This window comes from Peromyscus maniculatus, chromosome X (genome assembly GCF_049852395.1).
Source record: "Peromyscus maniculatus bairdii isolate BWxNUB_F1_BW_parent chromosome X, HU_Pman_BW_mat_3.1, whole genome shotgun sequence".
NCBI lineage: Eukaryota > Metazoa > Chordata > Mammalia > Rodentia > Cricetidae > Peromyscus > Peromyscus maniculatus.
This window is the reverse complement of record NC_134875.1, coordinates 113,779,386-113,806,499: the sequence shown is the minus strand read 5'-3', so window position 1 is coordinate 113,806,499 and position 27,114 is coordinate 113,779,386. Positions and strand designations below refer to the sequence as shown.

Here is a 27,114-nt window from a genome sequence, read left to right as displayed (position 1 = left end):
TCGGCAGCAAGCATCTTTCCTTTAGGTGCCAAGTAGAGTTTATTAGCTGTGATTTTTATGAGATAGTGAAAGAAGCTAAAACACTGCTGTGTAGCTACAGAAATGTATAACATGGAGGCCAAAAATCATTACCAGTTGTTGAGGTGTTGACAATGGAGACTTCCAAAAGCACTTTCTGTTTGCATGAACATTAACATGGAAGCCATTTTTCCCTTTTTGTAATTAAAAACTTTGCCTTCATATGTCATAAATTACTGATCAATACATTGCATATTATTCCACTCAACTAGGTCCATATCTTCTAAAACACCTCAGGACCTTTCTAAAAGATATTGTCTAAGATATTTTCTAGGGGCATATTTTTGCCCTCTATAAATAGACAGTTTCATGGCAAATAAATCTAGACTCTCTTACGTTATATGCAAAGGTGACAGATTTACAGTGAAATATGCTGACCTGGATTCTGCCAAAAGTTTGCCAGTTTTTCCAAATTCATCTAATTTAGGTTAATTCTTTTCCTGTCCAAAATTTCCTTATAAAGTAAAATATCCATATACATATTGAAGATCTTTCCATGGGATGAAAAAATGCTCTAATTCTTCCAAATAATTAAGTGTTTGAAATAGCATGGGATAATCCCAAGAGCAAATAGAGACAATTGCACCACCATGAATGGAGGTCTGGGCACAAACAATAAGGAGCACATTGCCAAAATTTCCCTCAAGTTGCCTAATGAGTATGCCACTGCAAACCTGTTCTTGTGATACATGTGCCCCTCCCTACTCATCTCTACAACATATGTCTGTGTCTGTACAGAGGGCACAGAGGAAAACCACATCAGCCAAGTAACTGGCTGCCAAGAAGATAAAATGCTCACAAGAATGGATGTATCTGTGTTGGCCAGACCTTTCAGCACTGTGCTGGCACTGCTTTTGTCTAAATCAGTCCTGTCCAAAACAAACACAATGCAAGCCATGGAGATAATTTTAAATATCTTGGTAACCATGTTCTAAAATGGGACAAATAAATCTTAATAATGTAAGTTTATGCAGTCCTACAAATCTAACATATCATCAATTCAATATGTAATTAATATTAATAAATTATCATAATATTTTTAATGTTTTCTATAATAAGTATTTGACATCAAGTCTTTTTTTTTACTCTCTCACAGCACATTTTGCTTGGGACTAGCCACATTTCACATGCTCAAGGCTATTGGGTACAGTATTAGACAATCCTCCTGCCTCCTGTACCAAGTGAATTTAAGTTCAGAACTTCAACTAATTCATTGGATACATAAAGTTACCAAACTGTATGTCTGTTTGAAAGGAAGAGCTAGCTTTCTCAAAGTAGAAGTGTGCTAGTCCAATCTTTTATAGGATTTTTTTATTCTTGTGATTTTTTTCCCATTTAGAAAAATTGAAATAAATGTACAAGACAGAACAAGTAAGTATAACACATCTGTCCTGATTAGTTTTCTTTAGCAACTTGACACAACCAAGTGTCACAGAGGGGAAGAGGGAGTCTCAGCTGAAGGACAGCCCAGATCAGATCGGCCTGTGACCATGTCTGTGGGGGAATTCTTGATTGTTGATTGATATGGGACGCTTCAGTCCACTGTGGGTAGTCCCATCCTTAGGCAGGTAGTCTCAGGATGTATGAGAAAGCTAGCCAGAGAGAGCACACCAATAAGAACTGTTTCTCCAAGGTCTCTGCTTCAGTTCCTGCCTTGTGTATGTGCCCTAATTTCTCAATGATAGACTGTAACCTAGAAAGGCAAGCTGAATAAGCCTTTCCTTCCCCAAGTTGCTTTTGGACAGTGTTTTATCACAGCAACAGAATGTAAACTAGAAAACCTTTACATTTTCCACCTAACTAGCTTCTTTCATATGACTGAAAACCCCCAACTATTTCTCCACTATCAGATTATATAGTGACATACGCTTCTTGATGGGAAGAGAATTTGTAAACCTTGAATTTATTATCTATATATCACCTTTTAGAAATTTATCAGAATGGACAGGCATATCATACTTTATGAAATAATTCACACAGTTGTCTGTTAGCAGAATCAGGACCTTTGTTGAAATGTCATGCTTTATATTCCCAACACTACCATCTCACTAATTCTTGCACAAAATTGGACTTTTTCCTTTTATTTTTTAAAAAAGTTTTTTTCATTTTACATACCAATTCCAGTTCTCCTTCCTTCCCCTTTTCCTGCTACCCCCACCTCCCTCCATCCCACCCCCCCATCCACTAGGCTCACAACAAAATTAGACTTTTGATAAATGAATAGCAGCTATCAGTCACAAATCACATGTCATTCCTCACTTTTAGGTTCCAGTGGTCTTCCTGAACTACTTGTATTCAGAGGCAGTGCAAGGCATATAGAACTAAAACAGGCAGGGAAGCACCTTGATAAGATAGTCACCTGTAGGCCTGCTGTGTAGTTCTGGAGAGATTGTTTACCACTTATTCTATTGTATGGACATCTGTAAGTGTTTAAATTACTAATCTTTATTTTGAGAGAGAGAGAGAGAGAGAGAGAGAGAGAGAGAGAGAGAGAGAGAGAGAGATGTGTTTGCGTGTGTGTGTGTGTGTGTGTGTGTGTGTGTGTGTGTGTGTGTGTGTGTGTGTAATCCACTTATTTTACTCTCCCACAAAAATGTTGTGGTCACAGGTGTATGTTACCATGCCCAGATTTTATATGGGATCTGGAGATCCAAACTCAGGTCCTTATACTTATGGAGCAAGCACGTCATCACTAAACCATCTCTCCAGCACCCAGACTTCAAATATTTTAAAGCATGGTAATTGTGGCTATTTTTAGAGGATCTTTATCTTCTAGAAATACATACTTAATTTATAGATGTAAATTACTAGAGCCTAGTAGTATTGACATCAGAGTTCATTATAGTATTCTTTCTACTCTTATCTGGGTCTGAAATTATTCATAATTAAAAAGAACCATACACATACACTCAAAAAATAAAAATAGAACTACCATATGATCCAGAATTTCTACTAGTAGGTGCATATCCAAAGAAAATGAAATCAGTGTATCTAAGAGACACTTGTACTCCCATATCCATTTTACTACTATTCACAATAGCCAAAAAAACAGAAGCAACTTTAATTCCATCAAGTGATGAATACAAGGAAAAAATATGGGACATATACACCATGGAACATTATTCTATCACAAAAAAGAGAATGAAATCTTGTCATTTGAAACACAAATAGAACAAGAAATCACTACGTTAAATGAAACATGCCAGAAAAACAAAAAGAAGTACATAGCAAAATTGATCTTATACTATTTACCAAAACTAGGGAAAGGAGCGGAGTAGAAAGGCAAGGAAAAGGTTTGTCCATGAATACGAAGCAACAAACATAAATAATAAGCTCTGGTATTCTATTGTACAGTAAGGTAATCATATATAACAGTAATATTTCAAAAGCAAGCTAAAAGACCAGATTTTGAATACTGTCACCACAAAAAAAAAAAAGTGTTCAAAGAGATAAAGTATCTTTGTACTGATTTGAACATTACACCATGTACCCATGTTATCAAAACATCACATGGTGCCCCATAAATATGCATAATTTTATATGTAAATTTTAAAATTTAAATAAAAGAGGTGTATGCTTTCTCACTTGATATTTCTGTGGGCATCTGCTGTTGTGGCTTCAGTGTTTCAATACATGGTGATTTCCTCTTCCATCTGAGTTCATTGATGACATAAAAGACAGCCACAGTTGACCTATGAGGACATGTAACATAAATAATGAGCTTTTTGTTATTTTGAGACACTGACACTGTAGGGATCTTTTTCATTGTAGCATAGCTTATTCTATCCTGAAGGACACACTGTATTGCAAAAAGCTGTTCAAGACTATTTTATCACAGAATTCTTCTGATATTTTGACTCATTAAAAATAACTGTATGTAGTATTTTCTAAACTAATTTGACCTGAAATCTTTTTAGAATAGAATTTTGTAGGATACTCAAATAAATTCAGATTGAATTCAAAGGCAATTTTGCATGAGACAAGCAACTTCCCACTGAACTATACATCACCAGCCCTTAATTTGGAACTTTTGATCAACAAAAATCAAGATTTTTATAAGGGCTGTTCTTAAGACATGTTTCCTACATCTGTTCTCTCACTGACTCGATTCATTCTTAGTCTGCATTTCAGTCCAATGTCTAAAGCTTTAGGTTGAAATAGGGTCTTTCATATTATGCATCCCTTCATCTAAACCTTCTAGTCTAGAGTGGGAGACTGGCTGCCTCTGAGGTGGCTTTAAGAGGAGCCTTGCTATCATTAGGATTCTTGAGCATTTGTTCTATGTGATAATAAGGATCTGATCTTGTATTGGAATTTCTAGCCCTGGCCAGGCATTCCCTGAATGCTCCTCCTCCCCAGGAGCCATCTCCAGCTGTCCCACCCATTCTAGTCCTGTCTATTTCCTGGAATCCACAGAACCCACATGTTCATTTGATCTCCTCTCTCTGTGTTCCCAAGAAAGACACTTCCAGCAAAGCTTTTCTCACTTGAGCTTTTTGTAGGTATTTATTTCACTGATGACAGTCTCTGCCTACCATGATCATCACTTGCAGCCATAAACAACTACCTGGCAAGCTTGTTAGTTTGACCTGCTTCTTTTCAGTTTCTAAGAGCCTTCCCAGTATCAACTCAGAAACAGAACCTGAGAACTGTTATAAATACTTTGTACACTTTTTTGTCAAAATATTAAGATGGAGGAGGCCTTAGTGGATCCATTTGGCCATACTCTAGTCACTTCCCTAGGGGTTGGTATTTCTTGGTTAAGCAATATTCTGAGGTTGTCTTATAAGATAACAAGATCTTAGTAGAGACTTTTTATTCAGAAATACATTGTACACATTTAAATGGGTAGGCTAAATTTATGTACATTTAATTATACATAATAAGAAAAATTGGGATTTATTTTTATATATTTTGATTGAAAATTTTACTTAGCGATTTTAAAAATATACACAGAACATGAAAATCTAATGTTCAAAACTTTGCTCTAAAATGTATTGTCTGTCACAATTGAATATATAAATATCAGGGGGTTAAAATATTGAATCCTTTCATTTTCTCTTATGATTTATAGATATAAATTTCTCCCTCAGGGCAGAAAAATCAAAGAAATGGATATATTAGATATGAGTTGATAAGCCATTCAAAACATGCTAGTTGAAAAAACTGAGTAAAGAAATGAGATTTCAGGGAAATAAAATAAGATTTGAACGAATCCACAGACTGAAAGGCTTAAAGGAAGTGTGGCAATAATATTTTGAGGTCTAATAATAAGAGATTACAGTTAGGATCAAATGAAATGCCGGGTACATTGTTTTAGAATTCCAGAGGGAATAAGTAAAATGACTAGCATGCTGGAGTGGGAAAAAGCAAAAGTAAGAAGAAAGGCAAATAATCATTATCTATTTGTTCCCTAAGGAAACACACTAGGAAGATAAACACAGACAGATTCTTAGGATGCTCAGTAATTTGGCAAAGGAAGCTCTTGATTGCTTCCTGTCAGCAACCATATGTAATATGACTTTATAATTCTTTGTGATACTGAGAGCTGAAACATAGGACCTTATGCATGCTAAGCAAGCACTCCACCACTGAATTGTGTCACTGGCCCTAACAGAGGTTTATAATATGATCTCAGTAAGGTCATTTTCACCTGAGTTGGAAAATGCTAATGGTTGTAAAAATACTAAAATATTAGTAAAGATTTGATGGCATGTAGGCAAATATTAAGACTGAAGTTGACACTGAAAAGATTATTTACATTCATTGAAAAAAATCATTTAAGACAGAATTTCACAAGAGAATGGTGTAATGGCTATTCTTGGTTGTCCACTTGACTACTCTAGAACAAAAACCCAAAAATGGAGGGCACACCAGTGAGGTTTGTTTGGTTTATTTTTGTTTGTTTGTTTGTTTTGGTTTTGGGTTTTTTGGTTTTTGTTTGTTTGTTTGTTTGTTTGTTTGTTTTTTGCTGAATTTGAAATAGGAAGATCCACTTCTAACCTGAATCTTTGAGTTAGAAGACACACCTTCAATCCAGATCTTGAGGTGGAAAGATATACCCTTAATCTGGGCCATGCCAAGCCTATGTAAGGACGTGGAAGAAGGAAGCTTTTGCTCTTTGCCTGCTTGCCCTCTCCTTGCTAGCAAGTTCATTCTTTCACTGACATTAGAGCCTACTTCTTCAGGAATTCATCACATGCAGAAGACCAGCTAAGACATACAGCCTTGTGGAACTGAGAAACTACTGGGGTTTTGGACTTTCCCTTCACAGACAACCATTGTTGGATTAGCTGGACTGCACCCTGTAAGTCATTCCAGTGAACCACCATTCTATACACAGAGATTCGTTCTTTAAGTTCTATTACTCTAGAGAACCCTGACTAATACAAATGGCATCAAAGAATTCCTCATTTTCATTCATCATCCCACTCAAGTATCCCTATCACTTGTCTGATTATTGAGATGATTCCAGGTAAATTATTGAAATGACTCCAGGGAAGAAGATAGAGATTATTGAGAATGTCAAATTATTAAATAAGAAGCTCTCTTCCTATTGATTACATTAAATTCTGACCAGAATTCCCTCTACATTTGGTTTTTGATAGGGAGCTAGAAAACTTCCTGTAAAAAATTAGCCCATCAGGCAGAAAAATGATGCAAAAGATATCAATATGCTGATCCCCTAGAACATATGTTAAATGTTTCAATTCATAAATATGATATGTACCTCCATTTACTTAGGCCTCTCTTGACTTTTTCATTGGCATATTGTAATTTTCACCCTGTAAATCTTGCTTATGTTTTGTTAAAATTATATGTTGAAGCATTTTCTTTGGAGTAGTTATAAATAATATAGGGTTTTTAATTTCTGCTTCCTCATGTTCTTGGTAAGTATATAGAAACATAATTGATCTGTGTTGAGTTTATGTCCTATGATCTTGTACTCAGTTACTGATTCTTGGAGATTCTGTAGCTTCTTTGGGGTTTTTGTTATTGTAGACAATCATGTTCTCAGCATATAGGTACAGTCTACTTTCCCAATCTACATGCCTTTCATTTTTTTCCTTTCTTATTGCTGTTGCTAGAATCTCTGTTGCTATGATACATAAGAGGAAATAATCTTGTTCCCAGTCTTAGTGAAGAAGCATTCAGTTTTTCTTCCACTAACTGTGATGCTGTTTGTGGTTTTCATGCATGTCCCTTATCAAGATAAAAAAAGTCCCCCTTTATTACTCTTACCATCCTTCAGGGTTCTTTTTTTGTGATTATCTCTTTTTACAGGGTCTGAAGTCATACTTATTTTGGAAGACTGGGGATAAATACATAAATTAATATTGATACTCTCCATTATTAGGGAATGCACTGGTGAACAATTCTGGTTTTCCTTGAATTGCGGAGGGATTGTGATGGCAGCATGTGTAGGAAGAATAATTGGTGCTCAAAGGCTAACTAAAGAAGAATTTAGAATCAACAATTTTGTCATTATGTTAAGGCCCCTTGGCAGGCTACTTACTGGGTTGTGTTCCTAGGCCTAGATGATTAAATGGATAAAAAACATTAATCGAAATGCTTTAGGAAGGGTTTCACTAATTCAAGCCAAAAATTTATCAGTCTTGAGAATGAAAGAGGAGCCAAAATTTAGAATTCACATTCTTTTGTGTCATGATCCTAGTAGAGTATAACAATAGTAATATTCCTTTTAGTAGTTCAAAGAATTTCCTCTAGAAAGTTGGCTTAAGTGAAATAACAGAACTCCTTTAAGAAGTTCTCTTTGTTTGGTAGCAAGCTTTAGAAAAAGAATGTATTCAGAAAGAGCATACTACGTGGGGTTTGCTGCACTTTGTTGCTCCATCTTCCCTTGCTCACAAGCAGCAGAGATATATGCTGGAGTACATTAACCTTGATGTCTGTAACATGCTATGTAACATGTGTCTATCAGGTAAGCCATAGTCAGTTCCTATCATACAAACATCGCCACACACCTAAGTGTGGTTGGCATGGACATGAGTTGCCAGACATCTATTCTAGAGGACCTCCTACTGGAAGTATATTTGATTGATAGCTTCAAATAGCTGTGTCTTTAAAAATTCACCACAGCATTCAACTAAGGCCATTATTCCCTTGGATCTTCACACCTAGGACAGCACAAGACAGAGGTATTGATAGAGCACTATTTTACCTAGTTCAGTATTCCTCCACTGAACAATAATGTACCCAAGAATTCACCATCAGCCTACCTTACATTTCCTTAAGATTATGCTATGATCCAAAGGTCTTCCTATATATTCCCCTATCATTCTTTTTATCCTTTCAAATAGGTCATGCCTGCATTTTTCTTATTAACACAGTAGTATTTATGTTCTCTCTGTCAAACCCTGAGCCAACCACTTTCAACAGACTTCCTGGGTAAGTACAGGAAAAGGAACATATATGGAAGACAAGACACAAGAGAAAGAACTATGGGAGGTGGGAGTGAATACGGCTACTTGACATAGGGAAGAGGATGAGAAAGGCCACCATTAGGCAAAAGAGCCCCATGGCTTCTGAGAGGGCAAAGCCTAGAATTGCATAGGAGAAGAGCTGTTGCTTTGGGGAAGGGTTCCTAGCATAGCCAGTGATGAGGCTTCCAAAAACAGTTCAAATCCCAGCCCCAAAGCCAGCCATCACAACTGTGGCAGCCCCCGTCCCAATGAACTTGGTGGCTGTGTCGATGTTCCTTGAAATGACACGGGTTTGGAAGGTTTATTAAGGAGGAGTGAGGTCAGAGGACTCTAGACTGCCAAGCTAGTGAGGCTCTCATTTGTCAATATCTCTGACAAAGATGAACTTGGAGCAGGCATACATTCTCAGGGGTGAGGGGTTAAGACAGGAGAGCTGCTCCCAGGACAGAGAAGACGGAGAAAATACTTGTATTTTGACCTAAAAACGTCCCCCCTGTAACTCTTCCTTTCCTTCAAAGGAATTTCTATGGATAAAGCTAATCCTAGTTTAGTGTATGCTTCCTGGAAGACACACACTGCCCTGTGAGAGTTATTCCAAACAACAGATGAAGTTGAAGAACTTGAAGTTCAAGAAAAAAAAAAAGTTTGTATGGGTAAAGAAAATAAACTCTTGTTAATATTTAGCATCTATTCCTCTTCAAATGAATTATTATCCATTCATGGATTAGATATTGGTTTCCTAATTTTTCTTGAAGTATAATATATACAGAAAATTCAAAAGTTGTGATTAGACAACTATTTAGATATTTATAAACTGAACACACCCACATAATTAGTGCCCACTCAGATCAAAAAGCAGTATGATCAGCACCTCTGAAATTCCTCTCATATCTCCTTCCAATTACAGTCCCTCAAAGATAACTGTTACCTGATTTTAACACATAAAACATTTTTACCTTTTTTTGGAAATTTACATAAATGCAGCCATATAGTATACATATTTGTGCTTTTAACATTATATTTTTTGAAATTTATCCATGATTTCCATGTAATAATAGTCAACTGACTATTGTGGTTATAGGTCAAAATATGTCTTTATTCTAAGTCTTGTCAATACAGCACCAAGAATCAAATTGGAGATGCCTAGTATTTTATCATGTTCAATTTTCACCTTACTTTCCCTGATTCATTGAAGGCAATTTCTGTCTCTCCTCTTAAAAGAACACTATTTCACAGGTCATGACATGTAGAAAATGTTCCCAGGAGGCTGTTTACCTTCCCAAGAATCCTTTTCATGTTATCTAATTACTCTCCCTGGGACCATTATATCCTTCCAATTCTGGAGGACTACTGTTCCCTTTCTGTCAGACTTTGCCTATATAGTGCTTTTCTTCTTGCTTTTGTAGAACAACTTCTAAATGTCTTCCTACCCATTTGCACCATCATTTCTAAATTCAGAGTCCAACCCCTTCACCAATTCCAGGGACCACAGAACCCATAGTGAGCTGTAGAAATGTTTTATGTAAAGGAAGAATTTGTTCTTCTCTGGAAATTGCTCTTCCCTGAGATCTCCTCCCTGGTTGGAACCAGCATGAATTTATCTAAAACACATGGTCACCTTTGAGAACAAGATGTTAAAAGATAAGACAATTATTTCATATGTTATGACCATCTTGGTCCTCGAAAGCAACTGTCTCCACTCTTTAAGTCCTTATCAATTACCCACATTTCCTTCATAAGGCAAGAGAACAACTGTGTTTTGAATTACCTTTGTTTTCATGTATGAAGATGCAGTGTCTTCAGGCTTGGTGGCACATGCCTGTAATTCTATTTCTAGGGTGCTGAGATGAATTTGAGGTCAGCCTGGAGTACAAAGCAAAGCTGTCAAAAAAAAAATAAAAAACAGTAAAAATAAGAAAAAAAAGATGCAGTGTGTCACAGACAACTTTATAAGAGAAAATCTATTCTGGATGGTTTCAAGTTCTTTTAAGTTAGTTTTTTAATTAGATTATTTTTAATTACAACTTTCAGTTTGGGGCAAGGACAGTAGTCCTTTGAGGAGGCTTCCTATTCATCATCTTTATTGCATACAGGAACATCTAATAATGATTGTCAAAATGCTGGCTCTACCTGTATAAAGCTGTTTACAAACCTTTTCTATAACCCATAAGCCTTCAACAGAATTATTACTGATTTAAATTAGTAAGACAGGAAAACGGAAGGCCAAGGAGGCCCTCAGTTATTATGCCTAAAGTCATACAGTTATCCAATAGCAAAGCTTGCCTTCACAGTTGTGGTTTTGGCTGAAACAATACCATTCATATTTGACTACTCCACATAGTCTTCTTTCATTGGGCTTAGTCATCTACAGTTTCTTCAGTATCCCATCTGTTCCCCATATTGTGAACACTCCTATGTTAAAAACACACAGAGGCACATATAGACACACTGTGTTGCTTTCTTTCTTGACATACATAGTTACTTCCTCCCTCCACTCTTCATGCCCTGAAGCCAACAATATCTCAGAGAAGACACAATCTTCCAGTGCATTATGAGCTAGCTAGTAAAAGAAGAGCCTAGGCTCAGATGTCAGACCATTTGTGAATGAATCCTGGTTCATCCACTTAGGAACTGTGACATGTTGGGAAGATTACATTATTTCTTTGAGATACGGTTTTTCTCATCTTTGTCATAGGGTGATAGTGAGAGTTAAATAAGACAATGCAAGTAAAACTCCTGATTTATTCTGTTATTGCTATTGCTATTGCTCATTCATGGTATTCTATATATTCAGGGATACTGATCAGTAAATAGGGATCAAAAACAGTGGCTCTCAGGAGCTAGGTTTATGCCTCAACAAGTAAGAGCACTTGCTGTGCAAGAAAGTATAAGGATCTGAGATCAAGCCCCCAGAACCCAAGCAAAAAGCCGGGTGTGGACACACATGAGTCTATAACCCTAGCACCAATGGAGAAAACAAAAACAGGAAGATGTTTGAACTTGTTGACTGATATCATAGCCTCAGGTTCAAGGAGAAATCTGTCTCAAAGGAATATAGTAGAGAGTACTAGAGCAGGGTGCCCAACATCCTCCCCTGACTTTTGTATACATGCTGAAGCATAACACACACACACACACACACACACACACACACACACACACACACACAAACTTTAAAACATAATTTTAGCCTGATGTCGTACATGCCTTTAATCCCAGCACTCAGGAGGCAGAGGCAGGCAGATCTCTGTGAGTTTGAGGCTAGCTTGGTCTACATAGTGAGCTCCAGTATAGCCAAGGCTGAATTTTCTTTTGATATTCTGTCTCAAGAGAAAAAAAAAAGTTTTTCCTAAACCTGAATCTTGGTCTGAGACACTTTGAGGGTTTTCTTTGCCCATTCCCTTACTGGAATCTAAACTTCTCCAAGTGTTTCAAATGCTCAGCCTGTCATTGAAACCTCTGACTTAAAATAGAAGTCTCTAAGTCTGCAAAGTCAATGTCTTCATTAGGTACAACTGAGTCATTCTAGAGGGATTGGCACTCAATCTCTCCTCATAGGTTCTATCCTCTCTCATTCCAAATAACATTCTACCTCATATACATAAACATAGAACACATATCCTACTCACAGACAACAGCCCGGATTATGTCATGGCTGTGCATGGATTCCAGAAAGGCAAGAACACTCTTTTGCTGGCACATAATTTTCAGTGGCCCCAACAAAGCCCTACATGATAGTGGGGGGAGCTGCCTGACTAGTTAACAGATTGACAATAATGAGCACTTACAATATTATTTCTGAACCTCCTTTATGGACAGAGAAGCCTGTCATACCTGTTTCTCTAAGACAAAACTCAAAACTAGCATTCTTTCCTTAGTCTGAAGATCATTAGCAGGCTAAAAAAATGGAGAAAGTGTTGAAATCATGGAATTCCAAGCAACTGTCCTTAGTACAAATGCACAAATATTGTGTCCTTCTGTAGAAGAAGAGAGCTTCTCTCCTGGGGTCTCAGCCGTGACTCTCTAGTTTCCAGTGTGTACATGGATAGTCTCCATCTTAACCCACCATTGGTAGCTAGCAAGTGTGTACAGTGCAGTTTTAGAAACCTGGGGGAAGCCTGTTTGTTCAGAGGTGGTATAATAAGAACAGGTCTCTGAGGCCTTGATATTTTCTCAGGAATGACACCCAAATGCTCACTCATTTGAAACCAGACAGTACTTGGAAATGGATCTGTTCACTTCAATCAACCTGAGGGGCAACTAAGGCTGGCAAAATCACTGTTTGCTGCCAGCTGATCCACAGCCCCAGGTGCTTGGGTCTGGATCCCAGCTGGGATTCGTTTTCCTGTGAGGAGGCTTTGGCAACTGCTTTTTATCATCCGCAATAAGTACAAATAACAGCAGGAACCCAGGCAGCACAGGTGAAATTAAGCTCTGTGACAAATGGTTTGGTTTATTTCTGTTAACAATCATGATTTGACCTGAACTGCTTCAATTAAGAAGTCGGAGCAGGTGCCCTGGGTTCATTCGTTATATGTGAAAGAGAGCGGGCTAGAAAGACACAAGACAGAAAAGATGACAGAATGTTAATTCGGTGTGGCATATGGAAGCCTGTTGGAGAATAAGAAGATGAGGTGCTGCATGATTTCACTCCTTCCACCCCCATTCCTCATTCTAATATTGCAAGAAAGATCACAAACACTGTATTTATGAGAGCTCATTATGCCAAAGTGTCTATTTGATGAATGGTGCTGCTGATTAATGAAGACTTGAAACAATTGGATTCCGACTCAAAAGAAGTACACAGCTTTTAAGAAAAATATCAAATAATTGGCAATCCTCCTGCTTTAAATCCACTCTTCCATGTTTCTCTTTTAAAAAAAAACTTATTTCTTTTATTTTTTGAGATTATGATATAATAACATCATTTCCCTCTTCCCTTTCTTCCTTTGAACCCCTCCTATGTACCCCTCCTCGCTCTTTCAATTTCATAGCCTCTTTTCTCAATTGCTGCTACATACATATATGTTTAGATAGATGTCAGATAAATAGATAGAGAATGCATGCATATATACATATATATTCCCAAATACATAAACACAACCTGCTCAGTCTGCATACGGTTACTTTTTAAAAACTCTTTTTACACTGTGGGCATTTGTCTTGCTGACACAGTTCTCATAAGCAATAAAGCTCATGAAAGCAGACTAGAATGGCTCTTTTCAGTGTTACCCTTTTAGTCTTGAAACATGAAATATCATTTTCCTAGGCTACCCACGGGACTGAGATGATCTGCACAAGTTACAACTTGCAGGAATTAAACACAGAACATGGAGAAAGATAATTATGCACCTTCATCTGCTTCACAGAGGCACTGAGGCATGTGGTGGGGCAATATTAAACTGGCTGAATTGTTTTTTGTATTCCCTTGTTTCTAACAAACTTCCTTCCTAACTTTTTTAATTTGAACAGATTTTAAACTGGATCAGGCCACCTGAACGGGTGAGACAGTCATTTGGCTTGATCTGTTTGGGAGGCAGCTGTGCATTGGTGCCAGGTCCTGGGCGCGTTGCATGAGTTGGCTGTTTGAATCCTGGGACTTATGCAGGGACACTTGGCTCGGTCTGGGAGGGGGGAATGGACCTGCCTGGACTGAGTCTACCAGGTCAACCCCGGTCCTCGGGGGAGACCTTGATCTGGAGGAGGTGGGAATGGGGGGTGGGCTGGGGGGAGGGGTGGGCGAGAGGGGGAGAACAGGGGATTCTGTGGCTATTATGTTGAACTGAATGGTGTTATAAAATAATAATAATAATAATAATTATAATAAAAAAAAAAAGAAAAAAAAAAAAAGAATACTTGCTGCATAATCAAAAAAAAAAAAAAAAAAAAAGTACTAAGACTCGAAATACCCCTTTTACTCAGCTTTTGCTAACCTTAACAGTTTATGTATCTGCAGTGTAATCTTCAGAAACTGAAAATTACCTTCAGTATGGTACTAGCAACTAAATTCCATGTCTTACTTGAATTATACCAGTATTTGCTCTAACCCTTTTTGTCCCAAGATTTACTAAGGTAACTGTACTCTGTGACAGTTCCTAAGCATTTTCTTGGCTACTCTGACTTTAACACTGTTGAAAATAATGTTCAGTTATCTTCTCTGATATCTTTTAATCTAGGTTCATCTGATGTTTTCTCATAATTAGACTGAGGTTATGCATTTCATAAAAGAACATCAGGCAAGTGCCTTTTCAGAACATCGTATCAGAGAGACATGATGCTGGCATGACTGATTAATGATGATATTAACTTTGATCTTTTGCTAAGATGTGTCTGCTGCCTTGTTTACTCTCTTTCCTTACAATTAATAAGCACATTGAGGCCAATGACCCTTTTCTCCTCAAATATTCACCCACTAAATTTCATGACCCATCAGCACATCATACCTTGTAGATAGCTTTTAAAGTACTCACCAGTAGTTTACCCTAAGAGTCTAAAGACAGAATCAAGATGGGCTGAACAGATACCTGACTATCTATTAAACAGTTACACATGATGAATGCACATGAATTGCTCACTGGATGAATGCACCTTCTGGGCCTTGGATCACCAGGAATATATACTGATCTCTCTCAGATCAGTTGAAGAAAATACTTAGGCTCTAGAAAACGAGATATCTGAGCTTTTACTGGTGAAATTATACTTGTCTATTTCTTCTAAATTGCAAAATAAAATACCCCATTGACTTTCTCCGTATGTCTGACTGTAGCCCCACCTCCAAGAACTTCTCCATCAGCTTGTGTCCTTTGGTTCACAGGGAAAAGTCATTCATATATCCCTTACCACATTCATCCCAATGGGAGAAAACTTGAATGTCATGGTTTTTTTTAATCCTTCTAGGAGTCTGAGTAATTGCAAGGTAGCACTCTCCAATTTTTTAATAACTTGCCAGTATCAGCTCACTAGCAACAAACTCACTATAACTCATCTTGTAAAGAATAATCAGCTATCTTGAATGAACTGTTCTAAGCAGACCAAATAACATTCAGATCTGGAGATGTTCCTGACAAATTAAGAAATAAACATTTTTTTTTGAAGGAAACGGGGTCTCATTTTGTAGACTGGGCTTGCCTCGGACTCATAAAGATTCAACTGCCTCTGCCTCCCAAGTGCTTAGATTAAAGGCATATGTCACTATGCCTGACCTGAGAAATGAACACTTTTATTAAAATCATTGTATATAACTAAATCAGTATCAGAGTGGGAAGGAACTTATGATAAGCCTCTATTTTTAGAATACAGTTTTGCTGTGTTTTAAGAGGGAAGGTTGAAGACTCATAATGAAGTGTACTTGGCTAAGGGCTTTATTTTTTATTTGCTGTTGAATATGTATGTGATTTTGTGGAATATTCTGGGTGTGACAGTATCTTTACTATACATTTGGAGCTTCCTTTTCAATAATTCCTCCATGATGACACATCACAAATTTGACTCTTTCAATTGCAGAAGCAAAGATACTTAAATGAGAGGATCCCAATGTGTGCTTGATTACCCCCAGACTTAAGATCCCACATGAACAACAGTACAATCTTCAGAGTAGACAGACACTCATTATCTTACAGTAGAGGCTGTTCTTACAATAAGGCTGCTGCTACTTGCTTTAGAAATAGCAACAGGTAAAGGGCCTCACCTGGACTCTCACCTCACCCTGCTTGAACCCATCAACATTAATTTGTGGTATAACTGGCAGCCTTGTATGCAGAGGACTAACTAGTGTGAAACAACATTATTTTTGTGGATTCACTTGGAAAGCAATCAACAACTATCTAGCCCTAATCAAGTTGATTGGCTCAAAAAATTTGCTGAAGTTCAGCGTAAGGATTTTATAAAGGATGATTACTCTGGTGGCTTATTTCTGAAAAATAACTTAAGCCTGCAGACAATGTTGACCACCTTGGCCTAATTGTTTTCTCTCTTTCTTTTTGCAAACAAAAATGTAAAGTATTTTGAACTAACATTAATATCTACATATGGAAACTACAAAACACTCCTGGAATAATAAATTCAGCAAGGTTGTGTGATACAAGATAAATGTAAGAAAATAAATCTATCATTATGCTCTGACAATGAACAGATTATTGAAATTTGAAACACTATACCATTTACAGTTGCCCAAACAAAATTACAATGCTTAGGGGTAAACCTAACAAAACAGATATGGACCTCACATAATGGCAATTTCAAACTGTACTTGAAAGCAAAATAATCTTTAATTAAAAATTTTAGGGGGCGCAGAAAGGGTTTACTTTGACTTACACTTCCATATCACAGTCCATCATTGAGGGAAGTCAGTGGAAGAGCTCAAGTAGAAACCTTGAGTCAGGAACCAAAACAGAGATGATAGAGGAGTGCTGCTTACTGGCTTGCTCTCCTTAATTAAACATTTTCAGATTTTCAAACATGAGTATGGTATTTATAGCATTTTCACTTCTCCTTCTTTCTTTCAAACTCATCCTGTGAACCTCTAATCACTCTCAAATTCATGATCTCTTCTTTAATTATATATACATATACATATACATATATATATATACATATATATGAATACAGACTATTGAGTCTACTTAGTGATGCTCATTTAGTGATGTTTCGGGCTGCCCACCTGGGATTGGATAAGCTATTGGGGAGGGGCTATTCTTAGAGAAGACTGATTCTTCTTCTCTTACCAGACATTAAGTGCCTAAAGCTTTTCATCTAGGGGTAGGGCCCTGTGAGATTTCCCCAACCCACTTAGGCATATCAACTGGTGTTCTTGTGTAGGTCTTGTTTAGGTAGCCATATTGTTGAGATTTTATTATTGTAGCTTCCCTGTAATATATGGAAGACATTATCTCACAACAGACATTATGGCCCTCCAGCTCTAATAATCATCCCACCCCTCTTCCACAAAATTCCCTGCCCTTATGTGTAGGAATTGCATGGTAGATATGTCATTTGGTGTTTAGCAACCAACAGTCAATTGTTCTGTGTATTTTTTTTTATCAAATATGGATTTCTATAATGGCCTCTGATGCTAAAGGAAGCTTCTTTGATGAGGGGTGAGAGCTATATTTTTCTGTGGGTATAAGGATAGAGTGCAATTAGAAATTACACTGATTTAGGAAAGTGGCAGTAATAGATTCTCCTCTAGGGTCTATGACCTCACCAGCCATGGGTAGTTGGTTGTATTTACAGTACCAGGCACAATTCGCCTCCTATTAAGCAAGATTTAAATCTATTTAGATAGTTGTTGGTTACACCAAAGATATAAGTGCCATCATTGGACCCTTGGGTATATCTTTCTATCCTGGTGATTATTGTTCATTAGTTTTATAGATTGGTAAGACTATTGATTACTTTTCTCCCTTGCCAGATTGCATTGAACCTTCTGATACTTTGAGAGCTAATCCTCAGGAAAGAGGCTCTTAGGTTAGTTCTAATTCAATTATCCTAAGCCTGTGTCCAATGTGTATAGTGTTTTAGTAATAGCTTCAAGTTTTAGGTAATGGCAATAGCCTACATTATTTTGAGAGGCTCTCTCTAGTCTCCCTGATAAACAACTCAAAGGTATATTATATGTAAATATGTATAAATACATATATACACATAAACATGAAATATTATGTTTCTCTATGGATTTTTCAAACATTCTTAGTGTTACTTGAACATTGTGAGTACTCTGAAGAATGGAAAATCCAGATCTTCTATAGAAAAAGATGGAGGTGTGTTAGATAGGTAGATAACATTCAGAAATGTCTTGTCTATGCCAGTTCATCTTACTTAGTGGAATGTTTGTCTTAATGACAGCTCTACAGGTTAAATAATAGTGCTCCATTTTACAAATGAAAGTGAAGACTCAGAGAGGTTGAGAACCAGAAATGGCTAGGTGAAGGACAAACACAGGTTAATTAGGATCCAAAGACTAATCCTTCTTAGATTACCATATTCTACCTAGAAGGAGCAATGGTTTTGACAATAGTGGTTCAAGAGCAAGTTTGAAAAGTCTTTTATACATGACTCAGACAGATATGTCCTTCTGAACTTTCTATGGGTCTCTTGATGGCTTTAGGTGAAGCAAAACACTTCATGAATTTTTCTGAGAGTTGATATATAAAATCAACACCCAGAGAAATTTCCAGCAATGACTAGGAACTTAGCAGCTCCAAACATTTAAGACCTCAGTGAAATACTGAGAATTGTGTTTTTCTTCTCTCCATTTTATTCCCAATTTTCCTCTTCTCAAGTAGATAAACAAAATTTTTTATATTCTCATCAAAACACACGTCATTAACTGCTAATCAATTCAAGGCTCAGAAATTCCCAAGTAACTTCTCAGTTTTCAGAAATGCCAACAAGAAATAAAGTGCTGTTGACCAAGGCTTTGCTAATAGAACCAGGTCTGTCTCAAGGGGCATCAGGTGCCAGAAGCAGTACCAGCAATGTCTAGTCCATAAGTAGGTCTTCTGTTTGTAGGTCATGAAAGACAGACACAGCTCCCTAGATTTTAGGTGTTAAATGTCTACTCCTTGCCAAGGTCACAAAAGCTGAGTCTATGAAGAAAACAAATTGAGAACACCAGAGTTTCTAAGCCAAGGGTAGCTGGAGGCCAGTGAGTCTAGGAAAGAGCCTGAGAAAAGACACTCGTCCTATGGAAAGGACAGATAGGGCCTCTGGAATGAGGGATGACTGACTACCTGAATACAGGAATAAAACAGCTTCAGGTGCAGTTCTGGCCTGAACATGGATAGCTCACCAAATAGCACTGTGCTTGCTGGGTAACTTTGTCCTCTAAGCATGATATGGCCATAGCTCTCTTGAAATCAGAGCAGCTATGAGTACCCAATAAATTCCTCACAAGACTGGGCTTACAAAAACTTCCTCACAGAAGAGAGGGTGAACTCCAGAAGCACCACATAAATAACTCATGAGGTAGCACAAGAGGGGCTCTCAAGGTCCTTGTGGTGGAAAACTCTTCCTTAGTGGTATATCTGCCTATAAGTTGCTCAGGATCCTGTTAGATAATCACAAATAAACTCATCAATTCACCAAGATAGACTTGGGTGGAATAATTTCTTTGGTCTATCATTGGTGCCCTACATGGGATAAACAGACATTTGTTCACATTCTCCCAGGAAAAGTTTCTGCAATAGACCCTTCAATGACATTGAACAAGGCAGCAGACTTGGAGGTTATTGTATACACAGTGTTTGTAAAAGGGCACTTGAGAGGCCTTGGTGGGTGGAGCCAAGGAGCACAGTGGGTGAGGGAGACATGCTGCCATGCAGACATAGCATCCATGTGGAAAGTTTTATTGAGGGTTAGGGAGAAGGGAGGATAGGGAAGAAGAGAAAGAGAAAAGGGAAGAAAGGATGAGAGGAAGTCCGCACCACCTCACAGCAAGAGAGAGAGGAAGGAAGAAGAGAGGGAGAAGAGAGAGAATTTTTTTCCTTAAAGGGGACTTTATGTAAGATGACATCAGGATTCTGGGTGGGTCCCCAAGGGGTAGGTCTGAATGCCAACATTCCTCCATTTTTAATTATTATAAAAAGGTGAATTATGGATAGCAAGTGGGAGGATAAGGGTGCCAAATTCTCAAGACTGCTTCCTGCTAATTTGGGGGTGAAGTGGGGAGGGGGAAGTTGGGAGTCATGCACAGTGGGATGTGTGAATGAAAAAGCATCCAGTTAGCTGTCATCCTTGAGGGATCTGAGAAGGCAGGTTGCTAGGGAAAAATATATTGTTATTATTGGCCTCATGAGTGGGACTAACCATGGGAAGAGTGATAACTGCCAGAAAGAATGGGATGGAGAAGTGCCCTGGTTGTACAGAAAAAGCAAGGGTGGATGAGCCAAATGAAAGAGCAGATATGCCCTTGAGTCTGGAGTGGTAGTACCAGCAGTGATGTTCCAGGAGCCTGGGGGAATGGCACGCCAAATTGGGAGAACAGGAGCCACTACATCTGTTGTTTCTCCAGAGAAGGGAAATGCCTCTACCCATACTGTAAAACTATCGAAGAATTAGGAGATAACAGAGTTTTCACAAGTGAGCATGTGGGTGAAGTTAACCTGCCAGCATTCACCCAGTTGGTGCCTTCAGTTGGAGCAGCAGCTGGTGGTGTATCTGGAGGCTCTTTGAGGGTCTGGCCTTGGCACAAGTCTGGCAGGAGGGGTAAATCTGTGCAGGAACCTAAAAGTGTTTGTAAATCAACCAAATGCTGTATTTACCAGCAGCAAGAATGGACCACAGATATATAATGAAATCCACTTTAAGAGTTTTATTACGGAATTAGGGAAAGGGGCAAAGTGAGCAGGCTTGCTGGAGAGAGATGTGTTGGAAAGGACGAAGGGAATGGGTGGAGTCTGCTTTTAAGGATAACCTCACACATGAGTATAGGGGCTTACTTAGCCATACCACACATGCACAAAGATTATGTGGCCACACTGCACACAGATTATATAGGACGTAAGGCCCTGGGGTGACTAGGCATTTTGCCTGCACAGCAATGGAACTCCAGAAATACTAACACCAGGGGTAACTAAGCATTCCGCCTTACTACTTAAAGTGCATACATGGCCATGGGACCCTGGAAGCAGCTAGGAGAATGCTGGAAATGATAGGTTGCATGAGATAGACAAACGAAATGTAGGATGCAAATGGGGCAGTGCCAAAGTTATTCAACATGTTGGAAAACATGGTATGGAGAATAAGATAGAAGCACCTACCCCAAATTCCTATGGAATGTGAAGGGGTCCTTACCATACCACTAAATTAAATTCAGTGTAATGGGATCATGCTATATAAAAGTAGGAAGGAAAGAAAAGTGGATGAAACCAGAGACGCTTAGCAGTCTTAGATTTATCTTGCATGATATTGATCCTCATGATGGTCCTGGCAATTCATGGGAAGTGCAAAAGTATCACATTACTTTAGGATTTAAATTGAGTTACGTCCATTTGAGGTTGGTGAGAGGGATGAAGTATTTGTCTATCAACTGTATCTAGGTGCCCTTCAGGGTAAACAGCTTTTCTGATATCTCCTAATGACAACCAGTTTGGCGTAGGGACTGGAGTGAGAATGTGAAACCTGGGATTATAGTGCTGAGTTCTAACCCCAGCTTTGCCCTTTGTTAGTTATATACCATTGGACAGAGGATTTAAGTAAACAGTGCCCTTGGTTTACCATCTATGAAATAGAATAGATAATGGTACCTACAAGTTAGTTTCCACAAAGACTAAATGAGGGCTGACAAGATAGATTAGTGGATAAAAGTATTTATCATGAAAGCCTGGGACTGGGCCAGATTCCTGGATCCCACAGACAATAAAGAAAGCCAATTCTCAAAAATTGTCCTATGACTTCTGTACAAATGCTGTGGCATGTGTGTGTTTACACACATATTCACACACACACACACACACACAAATATCAACATGTAAAACATTTTTTAAAGTATTAAATGAATAAATACAAGGTGATCTTTTTAAGCTTTAATAACATCAGAGATATGGATAGCATATTCTTGCAGAAACCATAATTCAAAAGTTGTTTAAATTTGTTCTTTACCTCTTAACTTTGAGAGCTCATTTTCGGTATATAGAAAGTGCATGGTAGACTAGAAATATAAAAATATCAGGTTTTGTTCTCTCAAATACTCATCCCTGAGAAGTGATATAATACACATTTTTTTGGAGAAAATGAAAGGCCCAGGGCTACCTCCTTGTGAGATATTAAGAATTTGTATGAGTTCTACTAGAGATCTGAACCCCATTCACTGAGAATAAATCAAGTACATTCTCATACCTGTACTAGCACCACATGAAGGTTAAGGCTCATATAGTTTAAAGAGTGGCCAGATGGATGGGATTCTAAACCAAACTGTCTTGGGACTAGGAGAACTAGTCTAACTCTACAAGACATATTCCCTAATCACTTCAAACATGGCAGAAAGGGTTTAAACAAATGTCACTTGATAAAACTCCTTGTATAACTACTTAGTTAACATCTACAACTTTACTAGCAGACTAGTATCAAAACATGTACCTCTCTCCTACCAAAATTTATATCCCCACTATCCCATTGCACTGTTTGAAACTCCATCAATACAGGCTAAAGGTCTCACATGCAGACACCCCAGGGAGCGTTAAGAGCTTTCAGTCATCAACACTGGAGTGTGACTTTGTTTAATCAGCTGCTTTCTCCTAATAGCTAGCTGAGTAGCTTGGAGGAAAAGAATAGGGAACTAAGGTAGAATTTGCAAACCCAGCTCACAGCCATAGAGAGAACAGACGGTGTTCTGAGGACTATGAGAACATCTGGTACCTGTAAGAAGGGAAGTGACACTCTAAGAAGAAAGTAAGTCTAGAAAGGGAATATTTTCAGCCTTACTATCACACAAATGTCTTATAATCTACCCCTCACCAGTTGCAACCAAAGTTCTGGGCACTACAGTAAATGTTTCAGGAAAGATTACATGATCGATTACAGACTTCATCTAGAGAAGTAGTTTGAAAGCATTACAACCAGACAGAACTTTGAAAGTTTAACATTGATGCCAATGAATCCTAATTTGCCTGGTCTGTGCCTCACCAGAAATTTACAAAGTAATTTATATTTTTTAATATTAGGTTCCTTTAAGAAGAATCATTAAGTAATTTTTTTTTTGAGACAGGGTTTCTCTGTGTAGTTTTGGTGCCTGTCCTGGATCTTGCTCTGTAGACCAGGCTGGCCTCAAACTCACAGAGATCTGCCTGGCTCTGCCTCCTGAGTGCTGGGATTAAAGGCGTGTGCCACTACCACATGGCTCATTCAGTAATGCAATAAAAAATGAAAATCTTCCCGACAACTTCCCTTCTGGACCAGAGGTGAGTGCCTGGGTCCAGCCCGGACCCCATCCCTGGCCACCAACCACTCCTGAGAGGCCTGCCCAACTTGGCACCAGGTTCTGGCCACCGGGCAGCTCCCCTTCTAGCCCCACCGGGAGGGATACCCATTTCCAAGCCCCCGGCAGCCCCTGCAGTCTCCGCGCCCTGCCCCCACGCTCATCTGCCCAAGACCCCACCCACTTCCTGAGACTTAGAGACCGGCCCCCAGCTCCCAGCCTGCCCCCGAAGACTTCCCTTCTGGACCAGAGGTGAGTACCCGGGTCCAACCCGGACCGCATCCCTGGCCACCAGCCACCCCGGGAGGACCTCCCCAGCTTGGCGCCGGGTTCTGGCCACCGGGCAGCTCCCCTTCTAGCCCCACCGGGAGGGATCCCCATTTCCAAGCCCCCGGCAGCCCCTGCAGTCTCCGCGCCCTGCCCCCACGCCCATCTGCCCAAGACCCCACCCACTTCCTGAGACTTAGAGACCGGCCCCCAGCTCCCAGCCTGCCCCCGACGACTTCCCTTCTGGACCAGAGGTGAGTGCCTGGGTCCAGCCAGGACCCCATCCCTGGCCACCAGCCACTCTTGAGAGGCCTGCCCAACTTGGCACCAGGTTCTGGCCACCGGGCAGCTCCCCTTCTAGCCCCACCGGGAGGGATCCCCATTTCCAAGCCCCCGGCAGCCCCTGCAGTCTCCGCGCCCTGCCCCCACGCCCATCTGCCCAAGACCCCACCCACTTCCTGAGACTTAGAGACCGGCCCCCAGCTCCCAGCCTGTCCCCGACTGCCATTCTGGACCAGAGCTTGCCCCTGACTTCCCTTCTGGACCAAAGAGTTGGACAAGAGAACTCCCTTTTGGACAAGAGAGAGAGTCTTCCTGAGTCTGTCAGATCTTTGTGAAACAAGTCCACTGATAAGACCAAGAAGGAATCACAAGGAGATGGGCAGACGTCAAAGCAGAAGTACATACAGCAAAATGAAGAGCAATACAGCATCACCAGAACCTAGCTTGCCTCCAACATCTAGACCTGAACACCAAAAATTGGAAGAAGCAGAAGAAAGTAGCCTTATGAGTAACTTCATGAAGAAGGTAGAGGCGTGTGTAGAGGAAAAGACAAGAAAATTGGAAGAACGCTGTAAACAACTAGAGGAAAGGGCAAACAAATTAGAAGAAAACAATAAAGCCCTCCAAGAAAACAATAAAGTCCTGGAAGAAAACATTAAAATCCTGGAAGAAAACAATAAAGCACTGAAAGAGAATCATGAAAAAGCAATGAAACAAACAAAGGAAACAGTCCAAGATCTGAAAAGGGAAATTGAAAAAATGAAAAAGACACAAACAGAGGGAATGCTGGAAATAGAAAACCTGAGTAAAAGATCAGGAACTTCGGATGCAAGTATAACCAACAGAATGCAAGAGATGGAAGAGAGGATTTCTGGCATTGAAGATACAGTAGAAGAAATAGTTCCATCAGTCGAAGGAAACACTAAAGCCAACAAAGTCATGAACCAAAATGTCCAAGAAATCTGGGACACCATAAAAAGACCAAACTTACGAATTATAGGGATAGAAGAAGGTGAAGAATACCAACTCAAAGGCACAGAAAATATATTCAACAAAATTATAGAAGAAAACTTTCCCAACTTAAAGAAGGAAATGCCTATGAAGATACAAGAAGCCTATAGAACACCAAACAGACTAGACCCCCAAAAAAAGTCCCCTCGACACATAATAATTAAACAACTAAATGTACAGAATAAAGAAAGAATATTAAGAGCAGCCAAGGAAAAAGGCCAAGTGACATATAAAGGTAAACCCATCAGAATAACACCCGATTTCTCAATGGAGACTTTGAAAGCCAGAAGGACCTGGACAGATGTAATCCAGACACTAAGAGACCATGGATGTCAGCCCAGACTAATATACCCAGCAAAAATTTCAATCATCATAGACGGAAGGAACAAGACATCCAGGACAAAACCAGATTTAAACAATACCTATCCACAAACCCAGCCCTACAGAAAGCACTAGAAGGAAAATTCCAACCGAGGGAAGTCAGATACACACTTGAAAACACAGGCAATAGATAAAGCCACAACAGTAAACCCCAAAGAAGAGAAGTACACACACACTACCACCAAAAATAACAGAGATGAAGAATCACTGGTCATTAATATCCCTTAATATCAACGGACTTAATTCACCTATAAAAAGACATAGACTTACAGAATGGATACGAAAGCAGGACCCATCCTTCTGCTGCATACAAGAAACACATCTCAAATTCAAAGATAGACACTACCTAAGAATAAAAGGCTGGGAAAAGACTTTTCAATCAAATGGTCTTAAGAAACAAGCAGGGGTAGCCATCCTGATATCCAACAAAATAGACTTCAAACTAAAATCAATCAAAAGAGATCAAGAAGGACATTACATCCTCGTCACAGGAAAGATCGACCAAGATGAAGTTTCAATTCTGAACATATATGCCCCAAACATAAGAGCACCCACATATGTAAAAGAAACATTACTAAAGCTTAAACCACATATAAAACCCCACACATTAATAGTGGGAGATCTCAACACCCCACTTTCACCACTGGACAGATCTCCCAAATCGAAACTTAACAGAGAAATAAAGGACTTAACCGATGTCATGACCCAATTGGACCTAATAGATATCTACAGAGCATTCCATCCTAACAAGAAAGAATATACTTTCTTCTCAGCACCCCATGGAACTTTCTCTAAAATCGACCACATACTTGGCCACAAAGCAAATCTCAACAGATACAAAACAATCAGAATAACCTCCTGTGTTCTATCAGATCACCATGGTTTAAAGCTAGATTTCAACAACAACAAAAACTACAGAAAACCTACAACCTCATGGAAACTGAATAATGCTCAACTGAATCACCAATGGGTTAAGGAAGAAATAAAGAAAGAAATTAAAGACTTCCTAGAGATCAATGAAAATGAAGACACCACATACCCAAACTTATGGGACACTATGAAAGCAGTGCTAAGAGGGAAATTCATAGCACTAAATGCCCACATAAAGAAGTTGGAGAAATCGCACACTAGTGAATTAACAGCACATCTGAAAGCTCTAGAACAAGAAGAAGCAAAGTCTCCCAGGAAGAATAGACGCCAGGAAATTATCAAAGTGAGAGGTGAAATTAATAAATTAGAAACTAAGAGAATAATACAAAAAATTAATGAAACAAAGAGTTGGTTCTTTGAGAAAATCAACAAGATAGACAAGCCCTTATCCAAACTAACCAAAAGACAGAGAGAGAGAATCCAAATCAACAAAATCAGAAATGAAAAGGGGGACATAACAACAGACATTGAGGAAATCCAGAGAATTATAAGGTCATATTTCAAAAACCTCTACTCCACAAAACTGGAAAACCTAAAAGAAATGGACATTTTTCTGGATAGATACCACATACCTAAGTTTAATCAAGACCAGATAAACAATTTAAATAGTCCAATAACCCCTAAGGAAATAGAAACAGTCATTAAAGGTCTCCCAACCAAAAAAAGCCCAGGACCAGATGGTTTCAGCGCAGAATTCTACCAGATCTTCAAAGAAGAGTTAATACCAATACTCTCTAAATTGTTCCACATAATAGAAACAGAAGGAACATTACCAAACTCCTTCTATGAGGCTACAATTACCCTGAT

General features: G+C 38.9%; 1 pseudogene; it reads right to left on the bottom strand.

Moving 5' to 3' along the window:
* Positions 1-8,538: 8,538 nt before the first annotated feature.
* Positions 8,539-8,921, bottom strand: LOC121825620 (ATP synthase F(0) complex subunit C2, mitochondrial pseudogene; annotated as a pseudogene).
* Between the last annotated feature and the right edge of the window lie 18,193 nt (positions 8,922-27,114).